Source organism: Gigantopelta aegis, chromosome 15 (genome assembly GCF_016097555.1).
Source record: "Gigantopelta aegis isolate Gae_Host chromosome 15, Gae_host_genome, whole genome shotgun sequence".
In the NCBI taxonomy this organism is placed as follows: Eukaryota; Metazoa; Mollusca; class Gastropoda; order Neomphalida; family Peltospiridae; genus Gigantopelta; species Gigantopelta aegis.
The window spans coordinates 11,200,407-11,221,133 of NC_054713.1; the positions used below are offsets into that span (position 1 = coordinate 11,200,407).

Sequence of the window (20,727 nt, forward strand, 5' to 3'; positions counted from 1 at the left end):
TTTCGATTTTTTGGTTATAACTGAATTCTAGATATATTTTGTTTTAAAGTCGGATTAACTTCCGAGAACGTTCGGGGTTTAAGTGAGTAATTTTTTTTTAGAAATAAACATACAACTTTATTATTTATTATTCATGTACAGGTATTAAATGTATTATGTATAACATGTCTTGTTAAGTTGTCATTTGTAAATAAATATCTATCGTTTTTGTTACCTTTCAAATTGTGTTTGTTCGGTCTTTTATGTATTGATTACAAGTAATCATCCGGTAAAGAACCCAGTCATCCTGTTACAGTATCAACACGTGTAATGACCATATGCGTATACTTCTAACTGTTCAGATACATTCATACGGTAAATCTCTGAATGATAAGGTTTAAGATATTGATTTTAGGAAATGGGGATTGAAAAAAAAAAAGGCTTATTCATAGGCGTCGGAAGATGGCAGCAACGGGGGTAGGGGCAACGCTGTGCCTTATTTAGGCGGAAGGTTTCCTATTCAAGACCAGATCGGAGGGGGGGGGGGGGTGCGTGTTGCGAGAGGCATACCCTCCCTTTTTTCGTTGTCACAAAATACTAAACGCCTAATCAAACACCTATGACCATGCTCGGCGCCTCACCCACCCCCTCCCTTTCGCCTACCCTTGGATCAGCACCTGCTATTTATAGAAATAATTGTTTTTTATAATGCATAACTAAAAATAGTCTTTAATTGATAAGTTATAAAAAGAAATGAATGTCATAAATGAGAAATATAGGCTCTGAGAAATTTGGGGATTCTATTCAAAATATGTTAATCTTTGTTAAAACCACGCCCCCTCCGATTCAATTTTAATACTGATGTTTATTGTAAACATTTTACCTTTGTTTATATTACCATTAATGATTAATACAACAACAAAAAAGGAATATAATCATAATATAAATTTATAAAAAAATATTCCAGAAATCCCAAATTTTATTACTTTTTTCAACTTATTACCCCCCAAAAATATTTAGCACGCAGTTTCGACTAGAGCGGATTTTAAATGTTATGTGCATTGCATATATGAATACAAAAAAAAACACCCAACCCAAAACCCCCCCCCCCCCCCCCCCCCCCCCAACATTTCTGTTTTGGGTCAAACCATATATTAACTGAACTAGTGGGGTAAATACCCTCGTTATACCCTTCCCGCTCCTAAGCTGAATGCCACCGTTTTGAAAACCACGTGACAGTGACGTAACTTGTCAGGAGGTAGTTACGTCATAACTTTACTTCAAACCGAGCGTTTCTTTAAAATGTTCGTTGAAAAAATGCCACGACGCAGGTATGGAATTAACGACAAAATTTATTATCCAACAAAGGTAACACTTGGAAAATACACTGTGAGTTAAATGTTTAGCTTTTATATATTAATTTGTATTACATTTATTAAAATAATAATAACAAACTAAGATAAAATTCAAGTAAAAACTAAAATAATAATTTAAAAACATATTGCACGAACGATTTTGTCGGTTATGCAAAACCAATATCAACATAAATGACGGATCTTTCGTGTAAAAGCTGTAATCGCTCGTTAGAAAATCCAAACAAATGTGTGTTGGCTAATATCAATGTTTTGCAAAACTACTGTGCGAACCAAAATGTTAACAACTACGAAAATTTGCTCTCCTACCTTTATTTTTCGTTAGAATTTACTCACATTTTGTCCAGACAGAAATCTAGGAAAACCATTGCAATGACACAGATTCCATATACTAGATGATAACTATGTCACCTATATCGACTTCGCTGAGATCGCATAGGGCAAAAAGCATGTAGGGCAACGACCCCAGTATTCGACCACTTAAGAAAGAAAGGATTAGATAGACCCAAGTTTTGTTCGTGTGGTATACGCCGACTAGAGTAGGTTTGAGTGCCGCAAGGAATAGTATGGAGTATTCGACCAGCTGACCCAGTATTCGACCACTTTCTAATTAACTAATAAAACTAAACTTTGAAGTTAATGCAGCATATATCAAATAACTAAATCCAAAAAAGTGTTCATTTAACAACTGTAACCACATATTCATGCATTTACGCACGCACGCACGCACATGCTTATAAACATTCACACACACACAATTACTTTCTGGTAAACAGTCTCTTTGGTCCTATCTTAATTTACAAATAATGATATTAGACTGAAAATAAAAGAAAACATAATTGTGCAAGTCCTGACAAACAGCACCAAAATACATAAAGTTAGTAAATTTGTGGTTCTTGGCAGTTTATTTCGGGAATGTATCCTCAAGCTTTTCTATTGGTCGAATACTGGGGCAACCCTCTCTATCATATGTCATTATTTGATCACGTGGTCACATTGAATTGCCAGCTCCATTTGATTATAAATAAAAACAAACACATTTTCAAAGATTTCAAATGGATTAAAAGTATTGCAAATGTTCACGGGATGTTGAATGGTGTAATAGCATGCTATAAAAATTGCCGACGTTCATATTATCACTATAGTTGATGAATATATACTTACGTTCATTCACATGGTTATCGACTGCTATTGCATTTCCGGAAGAAAGAATGCTCACCCTGTCGCGTATGTTCAAAATATGTTGGGGAAAATCTATATAGTATTCAGTTTAAACGAGTATGGTAATTAAATAAATACACTGGTCGAATACTGGGTACTGGTCAAATACTGGGGTCTCTGTCCTAATTGTGTGCCGGCTGCCATTTTGATTTTTTATGGAATATTCTCCAAGAGGGGTGAAAGGATATGACTTAATCTAGCAACGTCATAACATGTTATGATATAAAAGCAAACGTGATGACGTCATATTAATTTTTAAAATTATTTTTTGTTTAAATATACCACTAAAGATCATTGATTTTGTATTAATTATGTCACATACTTTGAAGGCTTTCACCCCTCTTGAAGAGTATTCCATAAAAATAAAAAAAAAAGCAAAATGGCAGACGGCAAAAAACTGCATATATTTTGCCCTATGCTATCTCAGCAAAGTCGATACTGGCGACATCGTTAGTCTCATATGTGGAATCTGTGTCACTGTAAAAATAAAATTCACAACTTGTGTGTGGACAAAATTTGGGGGAAATGTAACAGTAATTAAAGTTAGGAAAGTAATTTGTTGTAGTTCGGACCTAGATGTACGTCATATGCTGTTCAAAACTGCTTAGTTTAACAGTTACAAAACTGTAATTAGATGTAACAAAGCTACAATGTGAAACTGGAAAACTGTGTGGAACTTTATTCTTTATTTGTGGTAATATCTGTGTACATTTTTCCTATTTACTGTGATTTATTTGCCTATATCAACTGTTGAATTGTTTCCTGATCCAACGGAAAATGTTTGATAATGGCGGATCCATAACGAATTATTAAAATGACGCTCTGAACACTCCAAACAAAACTTTTTAATACTGTGAAATATAAATAATTATTTTTTTAAATATGTAAGTATTAATGAAATGAACAAGAGCCCGGACCGGATGTTATGAAATAAATATCTGATCAAAATAAACTCTTCAAACAGAATGATACACCACAAACGTCCAAGCAACACACAGTATGTACAGTATTACGTTTGAGTTGTCTCAGTCCAAATATACTACCAGTTCGTGAAATTGAAAGCAAAAGCTATATACTTAACAAATCTAAAGCACTCCAAAAAAAATAAAACTATGGAATGTAAATGTACAAGACATACAAGTAAACAACAACAGTAAAACTGCTGTAATACAACTGGACACAAAGCGATTTGAGAACGTGAAAGGGGAAATACGGCGTCGTTATTGGGATACTGTAGACGAACAAGATACTCATTTAGAAATAAAATGGATAGAGTCAAAAGATGAACAGGGTGCTATCGTGGAAGATAAAATTAAAGTCCTTCATCACACAGGCGAACAACTTGTAATGATTCATATGTTTCGCACGACGATGAAAGTTATGGTTCAGTGTAGACAGTTGATGGTTGCGTGGTGGCTTGAAAATGAACTGCCAGCCATATTTGAACAAGCTGCTAACGTGGCAGGTGATACTCTTGTTGACATTTCACAGCCGTCGTTAATGAAATCAGTTGAAGCAGCCGTACAGTATTGCATTGATGAACAATCACAAACCCCAACATCTACATCAAATCCAAATAATAGTCAAAAAAAACAGTCAAGATAGCCCGATAACACAAATGAGACAATTTTCTTTTATGGAGAAATCAACACCAGACGAAGACCAAACCTATATTAAAACTGTCCAATCTACATCTCCTAAATGTAAATTCACACCCAAGAGAAAATCTAGTTTCACGTAAACAAATATTATCGATGCATAGCAAATCATTAAAGGAATTAAATGCACACAAATTACTCATCGACAGAATCTCATCCCTAGAAGATACGGTTAGCCAATTACAAGAGTCACACAGCGACATCAAGGATCACATAGATACAACAATAACTGATCTTAGAGTAGCTGTCACCAACCAAATGAAAACTGAAGCGAAACACCTATCTACGGATGTAACACACATAGAAATGATTAATTCACAAATGCAATCATAGAAAAACTTACAAAACGGGTAGCTCATCTAGAAAATGAGAATGGAAATCTTCACAAAAAGTTGCAAAAGTACAGATCTAAAACTGAGCAATTGATGATACAAAGTACAATGATGTCCACAGAAAACAATGATAATCATTTGTCAAAAGATTCTCGTAACCAAGTCCCATGTGTAACTCCACAAAGCTACAGTAATGTAGTGAAAAGAAACTTGGCGTCTGGACCAGTTAACATTGTCGGCAATGCAGTAAACAAAGAAACATCAAATACAAATGCATTAATCACTGACTCAAGAAAAAGGCCAATTGCTACGAAGAATGAACAAGTCCTGGTCACAAGAAATATACCATTACAAAATAAATATGAAATACTAGAAGGCAAACCTGAGTATGAACAAATAGAAGTAGTTACAGGCTTTGGCCAGCACACTACAACGCCACGTATGATCCCAAAGGATGCGCCGACGTCATCAACGTTGATGTTTACGGTACCAAACATTACAGAGAACATTAAAAACGATACTACTCATTTAATCATCGGAGACTCGGTCATTAAAGGACTACATGCGACAAAGATGACAACACACGAAAATGACACGTGTCATATAATATGTAAGCCTGGTTTTAAATATCAGCTGATAGACCGGCTTAACCAACAACGTTAATCACAGTTAAACGAAGTACATTCCACTTGGGTATCAACCAATGCAAAACCATGCAACCTGTTCAAAGAAAACATTTGGACGCACTGATCGCAGCAACAAGATCAACATTACCAAATGCACATATATATTTCTCCTCCATCATCCCAACTAAAGGAAACAAAGACATCAACAGTGCAGTTTTAAAATCAAATAACACGATGTCAGCATTTTGCAATGAAAAAGAATGCCATTTCATCGATCATACAAAATATTTCACCACTCGCTATGGTGCACTTCAACAGAAAAATTACAGAGACTTGTTGCATCCAAGTGTCGTGGGTACCAGTCTCATCGCGAAAAATATAAAGTGGTCGCAGCGAACACAATCAAAGGTCGTCGTGCCTCACTACAAAGATACTCAGCCTGATATTAACAAAAGCTCCATGGATAAGCTTGAAATGATGAAACATCACTTCCAGCAGTTCAACATTCTTCTTGAACAATGGAGTGGAAAGCTTTTTTAAAGTGATTCCCTAACTAGAAAATATACACGTGTGCATGTATAACTTTTTCAAGAATGTCACATTTAGTCATATAGTCTGGTCGGTGCTCATTCATTAATTAGTTATACTATAATTATTACAAGTTAGTCTTTTACATAGCAAATACAAGTATCTATTTACTAGTTTTTCAACGTTATGCATTGATATGAGGTTTAAATATTCCTTTAAATATTTCTGGAGTTTTGAAAACATTGAACGATTTTGACTTTTTGCGTTGTGTTAAGCATTTAGATTTTGTTACGTTAGTTGAATCTTGGCACTCTGAGGAGTCCAAAAATAGTTTATACATTGGCTCGTTTGAATATTTTGAAAAACATCGAATATCTGTAACATCTAAAGGTGGTATTATATTATATTTCAAGAAACATCTGAAGCAGTATGTTCATCTATCAAAACAAAGTGTCCGTATGTTCTTTGGGTAAAAATATCAGGAAAGCTGCTTCAACTGCAAAAAGATGTCTTGCTAGGATCAGAAAATATACCAACAAGCAATTCAAGCTACAGTCTGACATGTGCCACAGACCCTTTCTTACAAATAGAAAATGATATCAATAGTTTAACAAGTAACGACAGTCACATTATTTTAGGTGGATATTTCAATGCTCACACTGCAGATTTATCTGACTATAAGATGATGACCAATATATTCCAGTTTCAGAAGACTACTTATTACTCATGTTGTAATCGAAATAACAAAGATACAATAATTAATTCAAATGGCACAGAACTTACCAATCTTTGTATGTCGACTAAACTTAGAATACTTAATGGTCGGACATACAATGACACATTAGACACATTATAAATACAATGGCGTTAGTATTATCGATTACATGATTGCTGTTGAAAATATATTGTATATGTGTGTTAAACCATTATCATTACTATAAGACTATTGTCAGGTAGTTGTCCATCTAGTATCTAAAAAAACTGTACAAAATAAATGTAGATATAAATATGAGAAATTACCAGGTAGATTTAAGTAGACTGAAGAAAGTCAAGCAAAGGATATATCTTCCATTCAATGTCCAGATGTTGATTCTCTTCTAAAATCCTTTATAATGAATAACAATAGCAATGATAAGGAAGGTGTTAATAAAGCAGAAGTTGATATCAAGGTAGTTCTGTCCATCTTAAGCCTAAAGTCCATGACGTTTGTTAAATCTTCAAATAAACCTAAACGTAAGCGGAAATGGTTTGATCAGGCATGCAAAGAATAAAAAAAATTCTGCACGTACTGCTTGTAAAAACATGCAAGAATATCCCAATAACAGAATATTTCTTGAAAAGTTTTACTCCTAAAAAAAAAGCATACAAACGCCTATGTAAATATAAAGCTCGTCAATATAAACAAAATATAATATCACAAATTGAAAATCATATAAATGGTGGTCAACGAAAATGGTGGTATTTAGTAAAACAACTGCAATTATCAGATAATAATACAGACATTCTACCTGATCCAGATGGTTGTTACGAACATTTAAAAAAAACTCACTTCAGATTATTCAAATGAAGGCCACATTAAAATGCCGCCTAAATGGAACATTCCTAACGCGTTTCTAAATATGCCTATATCAGCTACAGAGATTATGGCGAGCACTAAAGAATGGCAAGTCCAGTGGAAAAGATTGTATTGCCAATGAATTACTAAAATCAATTATGTGGCCTGTGATAGACTTTGTTAAATTATTTAACTTGGTATTACAAAATTCGTCATTCCCAGAAAAATGGAATGAATCAATCTTTAAAATGCTACATAAAAAGTGAACCAAAACAGACCCTAACAGTTATAGAGGAATTGCAATAAGTTCATGTGTTGGGAAACTATTTACAAACATTTTGGCAAGAAGACTCGAAAATTATTTGGAACAAAACAATATGCTTAGTATGAACCAAAGTGGTCTTCGTGAAAACCAAAGTGGTCTTCGTGAAAACCACAGAACTACTGACAATTTGTTCATTCTGCAATCCATAGTACAAAAATATATCTCTGTTAACCAACCTGTATATGCAGCTTTCATAGACTTTAAAAAGGCTTTTGATATGATTAATAGAGAAAAACTATTAATGAAAAGTGGCATCACTGGTAAATTTGTAAAATTAATTCACTCTTATGTACATAGGTGACTCATATCAAACTAAAACGTCAGCAGGTACATCTCTTATTCGCAGATGATTTGGTGTTTCTGTCCCCTTTAGCATCAGAGTTCCAAAGTATGCTATATTTAATGTTGAAAAATCTAACATTATTACCTTCAATAAGCGTAAAATGAACACAGATCACCGTAACTTTACCATAGGGTCCTCCAAAATAATCCACCTATCAATATTTGCATAAAACTATTCAATACATTAATTAAACCAGTGTTATATAGGAGTGAAATTTGGGGACCACAAGTTTGTAACACAAATTTTACTCTTGACATTGTAACATTGTAGCGACTGTACCGGACAAATTCACCGCTAATATTAACTTTGTGACTGTCAAAGCATGCCAATACATAGCCTCATCTGGCTCACGCGACGGTACCTGTGCAGCTACCGTTAGATTCATTTAGTTTAAAACCAATTTTTGCATGTCACAAGAGCATGCACCATGTATTACGAACATGCACCACAGTGCGCGAGATCTCGTGATACCGTCGTTGGAAAATCGTGTTATCGTTACTATGAATAGCATTTTACAGAATATTGGGTGGGAGGGTTATTAAAACCAATTAAACAATTCAAAAATTAAAAAATTTAAAACCTGCATTAGTTTAATGAATCAGTTATTTAGTTCAGTTGCTATTCAAATATTTGCTCGTCGTTTCCATCAAATATTGGAAAACCAGTTTCAGACTGAATACCAAATAATAATAATTATTATATATTTAATGACATCATTTTCTTCACGATTATTGTTTTTAACTACAGACAATATACAGTAAGATGAGGAGGGGAAAAAGATAGCACCTCGAATTAATCCGTCAACAAAACGACTACTTCACGTAAGTATCCAGTTAAATATGTGGAATGCATTAAGTATGATCCAGAACTGATGACATGTGGGGAGGTGGGAGATTAACAAAAGAGAGGCTTTCTCTTGTGGGGTAGGGAGGGGGATTAACAGAAGAGAGGCTCTCCAGCAGTGAATATCCAGTTAAATATATTAAATATGTTAAGTATGATCCAGGACTGATGACTTGTGGTGAAGTGGAACGTGGGAGGCACCATAATTTATTATTTTATTTGGAGCGCTTAGAGTTAAAACTGCTTAAATCACCGATTCCACAATTGATGGCGGTCCTTCATTCATTTTTGTTTGATGTTTGTTTTCTAGAGCATGGTTTGAGCAATTAACATCAGATTTGTTGTCGTAATTAAAATGAGTAAGTGTCTTAATAGAAAAATACCGGCGTTGTGGTTAGGCCATCGGTCTACAGGTTGGTAGGTACTGGGTTCGGATCCCAGTCGAGGCATGGGAGTGAGTGCTCCGCAAGGCTCAGTCAGTAGGTGTAAACCACTTGCACCGACCAGTGATCCATAACTGGTTTAACAAAGGCCATGGTTTATGCTATCCTACCCGTGGGAAGCGCAACTAAAAGATCCCTTGCTGCCTGTCATAAAAGAGTAGCCTATGTGGCGACAGCGGGTTTCCTCTATAAAAAAAAAACACTGTCAGAATGACCATATGTTTGACGTCCAATACCCGATGATAAGATTAACAAATCAATATGCTCTAGTGGCGTCGTTAAATAAAACAAACTTCCTTTTGTTTAATAGAAAACTTTCCAAACCCTGAAACCCTTTATTTACAAAGTTCTTTCTTCGGTTTTTTTTATTTTATTTATTTTATTTTATATATATATATATATATATATATATATATATATATATATATATATATATATATATATATATATATAATTATTTAAAACTACCGATATCGAGTGGAGGTTGACCTGAAGAAATTGCGTAAAAATGGAGGATGTCGAATTTACATTCGGTGCATATGAAGATCAACAGTGACGCTGTATTTAATTTCAGATTAAAGATCCATAGAATAAACAAACTACTACATTCACACAGAAAATCGATTACACACTATATTATAGATTGTGCTGGCCAGCGATATACGAATTCTGAATTGATGTAAACACTTGTAAAAGTGTAATTTCAATTTTCAGTCACCTGTCCACCTACACCACCTACAACACCCACCGACAGCTGAGTGACCTGCCCTCCAGAAGGTGTTAACCTTCATCAATTGCAGCACCCGCTATAGTCAGGCTGGAGTGGATTACCGAGTGAATAATGACTAAAAACCTCAAGGAATTTGTACTGGAACCGGTAATCCAGTAAGTATCCAGCTAAACGTATTCAATGTATTAGGGGTGAACATGATGCCCTTGGAAATGGAACCGGTAATCCAGTAAGTATCCAGCTAAACGTATTCAATGTATTAGGGGTGAACATGATGCCCTTGGAAATGGAACCGGTAATCCAGTAAGTATCATGCTGTATTAAATGTATTAGGGGTGGTCCTGGACTGTTGACATAATGGAGAGGAAAATGCATCATAATTTATTATTTTATTTGAAGGACTGATTAAACATCACTCATCATCGTTTTAAAAATGATGGTAATCCACTAGTCACATTTCTCAATATTTACATATTATTATGGTGGGTTTTTTGTTTTAATGTATTCTCTAGGCAGCTACATGTAACTCGAATAGATTATATAAAAATGGAGGTTGTTGAAATTAACATGCAGTGTGTGTCACATGACCTTACATACACCAGATCAACAACATGAAATCATTTAGTTCTTTATGCTTTATTTCCAAACGAAAAGACAATATTTTATGTGTCACTAAAAACTCTTAACCTCAAATGTTCAGCTCCGTCGCCTCCTCGAGTCGGCCGGCAGAACACCTGCCTACAATCCCTGAGAGGAGTAAGTTGAGTAGTACTTGATCAGGGTGTTAATAACTAATTTGGTCATTATGTTGATCACCACTGTTTGAAATTCAAACCAGGGCCATAGCTAAAGTTCTGAAGTATCCAGTTAAATATATTAAATGTGTTAAGTATGATCCAGGACTGATGACATGTGGGGGAGGGGGGAGGGGGAGATTAACAGAAGAGATGCTTTCTCCAGCAATAAATATCCAGTTTAATATATTGAATATATTAAGTATGATCCAGGACTGATAACATGTGTTGAAGTGGCGGGGTGGGGGGAGGCGCCATAATTTATTATTTTATTTGGAGCGCTTACAGTTAAAACTGCTTAAATCGCCGATTTCACACTTGATGGCAGTCCTCCATTCTCTTTTGTTTCATGTTTGTTTTCTAGAGCATGGTTTGAGCAATTAACATCAGATTTGATGTCTTAATAGAAAACTTAACAAACCCTGAAACCATTTATTTACAAAGTTCTTTCTTTGTTGTTTTTATTTTATATAATTACTTAAAACTACTAATATCGAGTGGAGATTGATCCGAAGAAATTGCGTAAAAATGGAGGATGTTGAATTTACATTCGGTGTATATGAAGATCAACAGTGATGCTGCATTTAATTTCAGATCAGAGATCCACAGAATAAACAAACTAATACATTCAAAACAAAATCGATTACACATTATATAGCAGATTTTGCTGGCCAGCGATTTACGAATTCGGATATGACGTAAACACTTGTAAAAGTGTAATTTCAATTTTCAGTCATGTATCCACCTACACCACGTAAAACACCCACCGACAGCTGGGTGACCTGCACTCCGGAGTCACGCGTCTGACGTCGATCGAGGAGGAAGTAAGTTGAGTCGCTAGTTTAGTATCTCGGCGGTGACGTGGTTAAGCCATCGGACATAAGACTGGTAGGTACAGGGTTCGCAGCCCGGTATCGGCTCACACCCAGAGCGAGTTTTAATGGCCCGATGGGTAGGTGTAAGACCACTACACCCTCTTCTCTCTCACTAACCACTAACAAGTAACCCAGTGTCCACGACAGACAGCCCAGGTAGCTGAGTTGTGTGCCCAGGACAGCGTGCTTGAACTTTAATTGGATATAAGCATGAAAATAAGTTGAAATGAAATGAAATGAATCTAATTTGGTGATTATGTTGATCACGTCTATATGTTTGAAACCATCTCCATAGATAAGCACTAATGCTCAATCGTTTTCTTTCTTCTGATTTCTATTATAATGGTCAGGCCAGGTCATAGGGTTTTACGTGCAAATTCAGAACAAGCTGTTGTAGTGCACGCCTGTCCTGGGCGCAGGTGCCAGCAGTTTGAGGGTTTTTCAGGTGTGGGTAATTTTTGTTCATACTTCTATCAGACAATTATTCGAGCACGCCTGTCGAGCTATGGCTTTAAATTTCTCTTTAGTAATGGCTTATTAAAACAATAAAAAAAACGTATGGACATGATGAATAGTTATAAAAATAATAATAATAACAACAAAAATAAGTAGACAAAACAAACCTAACAACATAGTTGTCAATAGTTAATTTAGATGTGCAAGCTGAAAAGGTTAAAGATAAAGCAGTTTTGAGGTCCGTTACCTGCCTTTGTATGTCTACGTGTAATGATTAAGTTTGGTGTTCATCTTCATCAATTGCAGCCCCCGCTATGGTCAGCCTGGAGTGGATTACCCAGTGAATAATGACTAAAACCCTCAACGAATTTGTACTGGAACCGGTAATCCAGTAAGTATCCAGCTAAATGTATTCAATGTATTAGGGGTGAACATGATGCCCTTGGTAATGGAACCGGTAATCCAGTAAGTATCCAGCTAAATGTATTCAATGTGTTAGGGGTGACCATGATGCCCTTGGAAATGGAACCGGTAATCCAGTAAGTATCCAGCTAAACGTATTAAATGTATTAGGGGTGACCATGATGCCCTTGGAAATGGAACCGGTAATCCAGTAAGTATCCAGCTAAATGTATTCAATGTATTAGGGGTGACCATGACGCCCTTGGAAATGGAACCGGTAATCTGGTCACTATCATGCCGTATTAAATGTATTACTGGATTGACGACATAACGGAGAGGCGAATGTACTATAATTTATTATTTTATTTGGAGGACTGATTAACATCACTCATCATCGTTTTAAAAATGATGGTAATCCACTATTCACATTTCTCACTATTTACATTTTTTTTTTTTTTGTGTGTGTGTGTGTGTGTGTTAATGTATCCTCTAGGCAGCTACATGTAACTCGAACAAATTATATAAAAATGGAGGTTGTTCAAATTAAGATTCAGTGCATGTCACATGACCTTACATATGCCAGATCAACAACGTCAAATCATGTAGTTCTTATGGTTTTTATGCTTTATTTCCAAACGAAAAGACATATATTTTATGTGTCACTGAAAACTCTTAACCTCAATTTTCAGCTCCGTCGCCTACCCGAGTAGGCCGGCAGAACAACTGCCTACAATCCCTGAGAGGAGTAAGTTGAGTAGTACTTGATCAGGGTGTTAATAACTAATTTGGTCATTATGTTGATCACCACTGTTTGAAGTTTGAAACCAGGGCCATAGCTAATATTGGAGTTTGAACCAGGGCCATAGTTAAAGTCCTAATCAAAATTAAACTTTTCTCCCTTATTCTGTTACCGCATTTTGGAGTTTGGAACCAGGGCCATTGCTATCGTCCTAATCAAAATTAAACTGTTTTCCCTGATTCTATCACCACTTTTTAGAGTTTTCAAACCAGGGACATAGCTAGTCCTAATCAAAATTAAATGTTTTCCCTGATTCTATCACCACTTTTTAGAGTTTTCAAGCCAGGGCCATTGCTATCGTCCTAATCAAAATTAAACTGTTTTCCCTGATTCTATCACCACTTTTTAGAGTTTTCAAACCAGGGACATAGCTAGTCCTAATCAAAATTAAATGTTTTCCCTGATTCTATCACCACTTTTTAGAGTTTTCAAACCAGGGACATAGCTAGTCCTGATCCAAATTAAATGTTTTTCCTGATTCTATCACCACTTTTTAGAGTTTTCAAACCAAGGACATAGCTAAAGACCTAATCAAAATTAAATGTTTTCCCTGATTCTATCACCACTTTTTAGAGTTTTCAAACCAGGGACATAGCTAAAGTCCTAATCAAAATTAAACTGTTTTCCCTGATTCTATCACCACTTTTTAGAGTTTACAAACCAAGGACATAGCTAAAGTCCTAATCAAAATTATATGTTTTCCCTGATTCTATCACCACTTTTTAGAGTTTACAAACCAAGGACATAGCTAAAGTCCTAATCAAAATTATATGTTTTCCCTGATTCTATCACCACTTTTTAGAGTTTACAAACCAAGGACATAGCTAAAGTCCTAATCAAAATTATATGTTTTCCCTGATTCCATCACCACTTTTTAGAGTTTACAAACCAAGGACATAGCTAAAGTCCTGATCAAAATTAAATGTTTTTCCTGATTCTATCACCACTTTTTAGAGTTTTCAAACCAGGGACATAGCTAGTCCTAATCAAAATTAAATGTTTTCCCTGATTCTATTACCACTTTTTAGAGTTTACAAACCAAGGACATAGCTAAAGTCCTGATCAAAATTAAACTGTTTTCCCTGATTCTATCACCACTTTTTAGAGTTTTCAAACCAAGGACATAGCTAAAGACCTAATCAAAATTATATGTTTTCCCTGATTCTTATTATACAATGTACATGTGCATGATTCATAAAAATCAGCTCTGGAATGAAAACCTGAACACACTATATAAATTATGAAGACCTTTACTATATAAACACAACAGGCACCATAAATAATTTTCTCTTCTTTTCCCCTCTAATATACGAATTATATATAATAGATCAAAAATGTAGTGGTATATTAATGTTTGCCTTTCTCTTTGTTTTGGTGTTTTTGTTGTATACTACTATTATAATATATAATTATTATTGTAAAATATCTGTATATATGTACATGTATATACATGTATGTGTGTATGCCAATACACAAATAAAAATAAATGTCAAAAATTGAAAATGCATGTATGTCATTTTCTTGACACCCCCCTTTAATAATTCCCACATACGTGTGTTTCATCGTTTCTGTGTATATATGGAAGCATGTGTGATAAGTAATATTCATTTTCTCTAATGTTTGTGTTCTTTTATGCTATGTGTATTTTTACGTACCAACTGAGGCACCTAAAACTGTTATGCCTTACTTTCTTTCGAATTCCCAGTGTCAAAACAAAACATAGCAGGACTTTTATATTAAACAAAGCAATAATATGCAGGGTTTGATTTCTTACGGGTTAGATTAGATACATTTGAAAATCATTTTCTAAGTGTAGTGACTAAGGTTAGTGGTTGATTCCATTAATTGCAGGGAGGCACATGTCCAGTGTCTTATTCTCTATGTCTATGTGTAGTGACTAAGGTTGATTCCATTAATTGCAGGGAGGCACGTGGCTCTGGAGTCAGAACAGCGCATGCCATCCCGCCATTGGTGGTGTTATTTCCTTTGTTGTTTTTGTTGCAAGTGAGTACATAAATAGTGGACATGACAAATGGTTTCGACAGCATCATAATAATAACAAGCCATCATAGTGTACTGCTAAAGCAATACATGTCCCCTACCTGGCCCGACACATTTCCGTATCTTCTAAGTTCAAGGGCCATAACCCTATATCGTCACCGTTCCTAACTGCATTAATTATGCTTCCGACTGCGTTCAGTTTGTTTTCTCGTGCACGGTTCGCGCAATGAACTTCGATTTGTTGTAATCTGCTAGTCGTTAATTTGTGCGATTTTTCTTCACAGTTCGTGGACATTTCTATTAACAATAAGTAAAGTAGGTATCTAAGTACAAAACTTTACTAATCCCTAAAACCATTAATTTTACTGTCGTTTTTGTTTATTTCTTAAAATTAACGAGATAGGGTCCACTTGACTCGTAGAAATTGACTGAAAATGGAGGAAGATGAATTAACATTCGGTGCGTTTCACATATGCCACAACAAGGCCAAATAATTTAATTGTTAGAATTTGTTTTCAACTATTATATTCGATCTTCACAAGGTATGCTATATTTGTGTGCCTCTATAGTAGACATAATCCATTCACAATAATTGTAAATAATGTTGAGTGCATAGATTTTGTTAATTAAGAATCAATTCATTAGAAAATTTATATTTTACAAACTATTCACTGGTATGAATGTGGACCGGACTGAAACGCTTGACAAACTGAATATTTCTTTTTAATGTTTTGTTTTTTTAGAAAGTGTGTGTCCGCTGTGCATAGTTGAGAAACATATATTTTATCATGTAGTCTTAAAAATGATGAACCGCGCATGGGTGGAAAGGTTATGTTTCCAAACCCATGTCCCTGAATGCACTTAGAAACTACCACCTTTTCCTGTTTACTGTATGGTGTTACACTTTTGATTACTAGAATTTATGCGTTTTTCGCCCATATTGATTTTTTTCTTTTTCGCTAACTCATGTATTTTACGTATTGTAACAGAAAAATATAGAATATGATTTCCGTAAGTATCGTATTCGTGTTTTTGTCCTTTGCCGAAGGCAGTTTGAGATGTCGATGGTACTATATAGTAGGGATCAAGTTTATTTAAATAAATACACGTTAAATGCAATAACATTGACATGTATGAAGAGAGTATAAGATAAATTTTGTGAAAATATATCAAATTTACTAACATACAACAATTATTTATTTATGAATACTAACCTGTGTCAAGTGTCTGTAGTTCGATGTCCGTGTTTTGGCCTTGCGGTCTTTGAATTAGCCTTTGTGATTTAATGTCCCTGGATCCGCTCCTGGCAACGCTTATGGAAATTTACACTTCTCATACATGCGTTAACATATATATTAACGGGAAAAAGCGCGTAACAATATTAATCTAATTTATAGTATATGTTATTTATATAAACTTTTGACGTATCACGTATGTGATTCACGTTAACGTCTTTTTACTTTTTATAGGTTTTGGCGCCAACTTCTCCAAAATGGCTGCGTGACGATCAACATCGCTCTGCTTGTTTCTTCAATCTGTGTTTGTATACCTGGTGTCGAACTCCCACAATGACAAGTTAAAGACTGCTATGGACTCGGGTGTTTCCGTTACAGTTTCTTGATGGTCGCGGGAAGATATAGCCGAAAATATGAAACTGAGGCCATAATGTCCAGGTTCACCTGTAGTTCTGCCGGACTATTTACGACAAAGGCCTAGACATTAACTGTGCCAGCGCGAATGCGCGGTAAATAAGTTGTAGTAAGAAAAGACGTTAATTTTAGCGGCCATTCAAATATTACGTAACGCTCGAGGGTGTCGGTGGGTGTAGGTCCAACGTTATGTAACGTTTCAGGGGGTGGGTGGGTGTATTTAACAGCGTTACATAACGTACTTTAAAAACATTTTTCATTACTAAAATCTTTCATTTTGTTTTGTGTTTTTTATAAACGATCTGTCACGGCGACAATGTTTAACGTATATGTAGTTATAGCTGGCCGGTATGTACTATCCTGTCTGTGATATGGTGCATATAAAAGATCCCTTACTGCTAATCAAAAAGAGTAACCCATGAAGTGGCGAGAGCGTGGTTTTTTTCTCAATATCTGTGTGGTCCTTAACCATATGTCCGACGCCATATAACCGCAAATAAAATGTGCGTCGTGAAATAAAACACTTCCTTCCTTTGATCCAGGGTGATCTCTCAAATTATGAACTGCCCCTAGAAATACACATTTCGCAGAGGAATCAAATTAATTGATTTATTTTTAGAAGGGAACGTAACATCTTGGTCCGCTTGGAGTTTTAGATTAGGGTTCAGAACCACGATCACAGGCGTACTTGCTCCCATTCTTGTAGAGGACCACGATCATAGGCGTACGGGCTCCCATTCTTGTAGAGAACCACGATCATAGGCGTACGGGCTCCCATTCTTGTAGGGGACCACGATCATAGGCGTACGGGCTCCCATTCTTGTAGAGAACCACGATCGTAGGCGTACGGGCTCCCATTCTTGTAGAGGACCACGATCATGGGCGTATAGGCTCCCATTCTTGTAGAGAACCACGATCATAGGCGTACGGGCTCCCATTCTTGTAGAGAACCACGATCATAGGCGTACGGGCTCCCATTCTTGTAGAGAACCACGATCATAGGCGTACGGGCTCCCATTCTTGTAGAGAACCACGATCATAGGCGTACGGGCTCCCATTCTTGTAGAGAACCACGATCATAGGCGTACGGGCTCCCATTCTTGTAGAGGACCACGATCATGGGCGTATAGGCTCCCATTCTTGTAAGGGACCACGATCATAGGCGTACGGGCTCCCATTCTTGTAGAGGACCACGATCATAGGCGTACGGGCTCCCATTCTTGTAGAAAACCACGATCATGGGCGTACGGGCTCCCATTCTTGTAGAGAACCACGATCATAGGCGTACGGGCTCCCATTCTTGTAGAGAACCACGATCATAGGCGTACGGGCTCCCATTCTTGTAGAGAACCACGATCATAGGCGTACGGGCTCCCATTCTTGTAGAGAACCACGATCATAGGCGTACGGGCTCCCATTCTTGTAGAGAACCACGATCATAGGCGTACGGGCTCCCATTCTTGTAGAGGACCACGATCATGGGCGTACGGGCTCCCATTCTTGTAGAGGACCACGATCATAGGCGTACGGGCTCCCATTCTTGTAGAGGACCACGATCATAGGCGTACGGGCTCCCATTCTTGTAGAGGACCACGATCATGGGCGTATAGGCTCCTATTCTTGTAAGGGACCACGATCATAGGCGTACGGGCTCCCATTCTTGTAGAGGACCACGATCATAGGCGTACGGGCTCCCATTCTTGTAGAGGACCACGATCATAGGCGTATAGGCTCCTATTCTTGTAAGGGACCACGATCGTAGGCGTACGGGCTCCTATTCTTGTAGGGTGGGGGGGGGGGCTTTTGCCCAAATTAAACGAAAATCCTCGAATCTGGATAACAACATTTATTCATATTAGTATTAGTATTATTACCAAACAGCAATATAGGGTTGCAAACGAATACAACACATTTTTACATGGAATACAACTAATTTTGCGGGTAGAATGATGGGAACAAGTAAAAAGGTCAGATTAGCACATTTTATCTGAATATCTATAACGTTTTTGCCGGAATTTGGGGTTTTGCTCCAACACTCCAGTTACCAGTCCGCCCCTTCCCGTCCCCCCCCCCCCCCCCCCCCCCCCCCCCCCCCGTCTCGTACGCTAATGACCACGATTCAAAAGTGGGAAACTGTGTCAGGTAGTGGAATAAGATATTTCCTAGGCTGAAAAACGCAGACTGTTCAAAAGTGGGAGACTTTGCCCGTTATTGAAGGGCGTAGCTCAGTGGTAAAGCGTTCGCCTGACGCGCGGTCTGTCTAGGATCGATCCCCATCAGTGGACCCATTGGGCTATTTCTCCTTCTAGCCTTTGCATCACTACTGGTATATCAAAGGCCGTGGTGTGTACTATCCTGTCTATGGGATGGTGCATATAAAAGATCCCTTGCTACTAGTGGAAACATGTAGCGGGTGTCCTCTCTAAGACTGCCAAAACTACCAAATGTTTGCTCTAGTTATGTCGTTAAACAAAACAAACTTTAACATTTACCCTATAGACCGCGGCAAGTGGGTGGGGATGGAGATCAGTTTTATTTCTGTATAAAGTATCTGAAGCAAATGCTCTAGTGATGTCGTTAAAAAACAAAAACGTTAACTTTATATTTTCAGATATTTTTACGGGTCGGACAGTGGGGGTGGGGAATAGGCCAGGCTTCTTATTTACTTTTTTTTCGGTTCATAGATGTATGAAATTAAAGAAGTAAGAATTGTTCAACCAATTAGATTGTAAAGTATATTGACAGAAAGATAGTTTTATTATTTGAAATTAAGCCAATTATTAACAGATGGATGAAACGTGTTATTACTTATCTAGGTAGAATGGCTATCATAAAATCTTTGCTTATTTTTAAACTCAATTATTTCTTCTTTTTTTTTTTTCTTTTTTTTATTATTTATTTAATTTATATATATAAATATATTAGTGAATTAGGCTTTTATTGGTACATAATTGTAAAGCTTTTTCGATCGTTTTTGGAACAAGACTTATTTCCCTTTGCCCATGAGCAGCGTTAATATAGGCTTGAAATTAGCCGGACAGATCATAGTATATGTGATAATTAAACAACCCCACCACATCAAATATTAATAGTATAGTCCCAAAACTGGGTTTTTAATCATTCCTATTTCAGTAAGGTTCTCAGGATTTTTGGGGTCACCAGATATATATTTATTTTGTCGTACGTATGAAATGTATTGTGAAGTCTTGGGCTACTACAAAGAACAAGACAATGTTCTAAACAAGTAAAAGGTTATTTTGTTTTTGTTTGTTATTTTCGTTTTGTTGTTATTTTACATGGACTTTAATACCCACAGCGGGCACTCATAACCGGGGGAAATAAATGCATGGGTGTAACATGCAATACTATTGGACAATTTGATGCTTACAAACCAATGACTTTGTCGGTACTACTCGTTCCAGCCAATCCACCACAACTGGCATATCAAAGGCCATGGTATGTGCTGCCCTGTCTGTGGGATGATGCATATAAAAGATCCCTTGCTACTAATTAGAAAACATAAGACCATATGTCAAAATTACCAAACGTTTGACATCTAATAGCTGCCCCACCCCAAACTTTGTCATGTGTTCAAAGCCTGTGGTATGTGCTATCCTGTCTGTGGGATGGCGCACTAACAGATCCCTTGCTACTAATGGAAAAATGTAGCGGGTTTCCTCTCAAAGACTATATGTCAAAAGTACCATATGTTGGGCATCCAATAGCCGATGATTAATAAATCAATGTGTTCTAGTAGTGTCGTTACACAAAACGAACTTTTAACTTTAGTTTCAT

At 36.5% G+C, this 20,727-nt stretch overlaps 1 long non-coding RNA gene across 1 annotated transcript; it reads left to right on the forward strand.

Annotated features, from left to right (window-relative positions):
* The first annotated feature begins 1,265 nt into the window (after nucleotides 1-1,265).
* LOC121390223 lies at nucleotides 1,266-19,271 on the forward strand. The gene is made up of 7 exons (XR_005960180.1): nucleotides 1,266-1,368; nucleotides 8,688-8,761; nucleotides 9,941-10,111; nucleotides 11,484-11,574; nucleotides 12,388-12,472; nucleotides 15,205-15,286; nucleotides 16,753-19,271. It is a non-coding gene; the product is annotated as an uncharacterized LOC121390223 (long non-coding RNA).
* The last annotated feature ends 1,456 nt before the right edge of the window (nucleotides 19,272-20,727 follow it).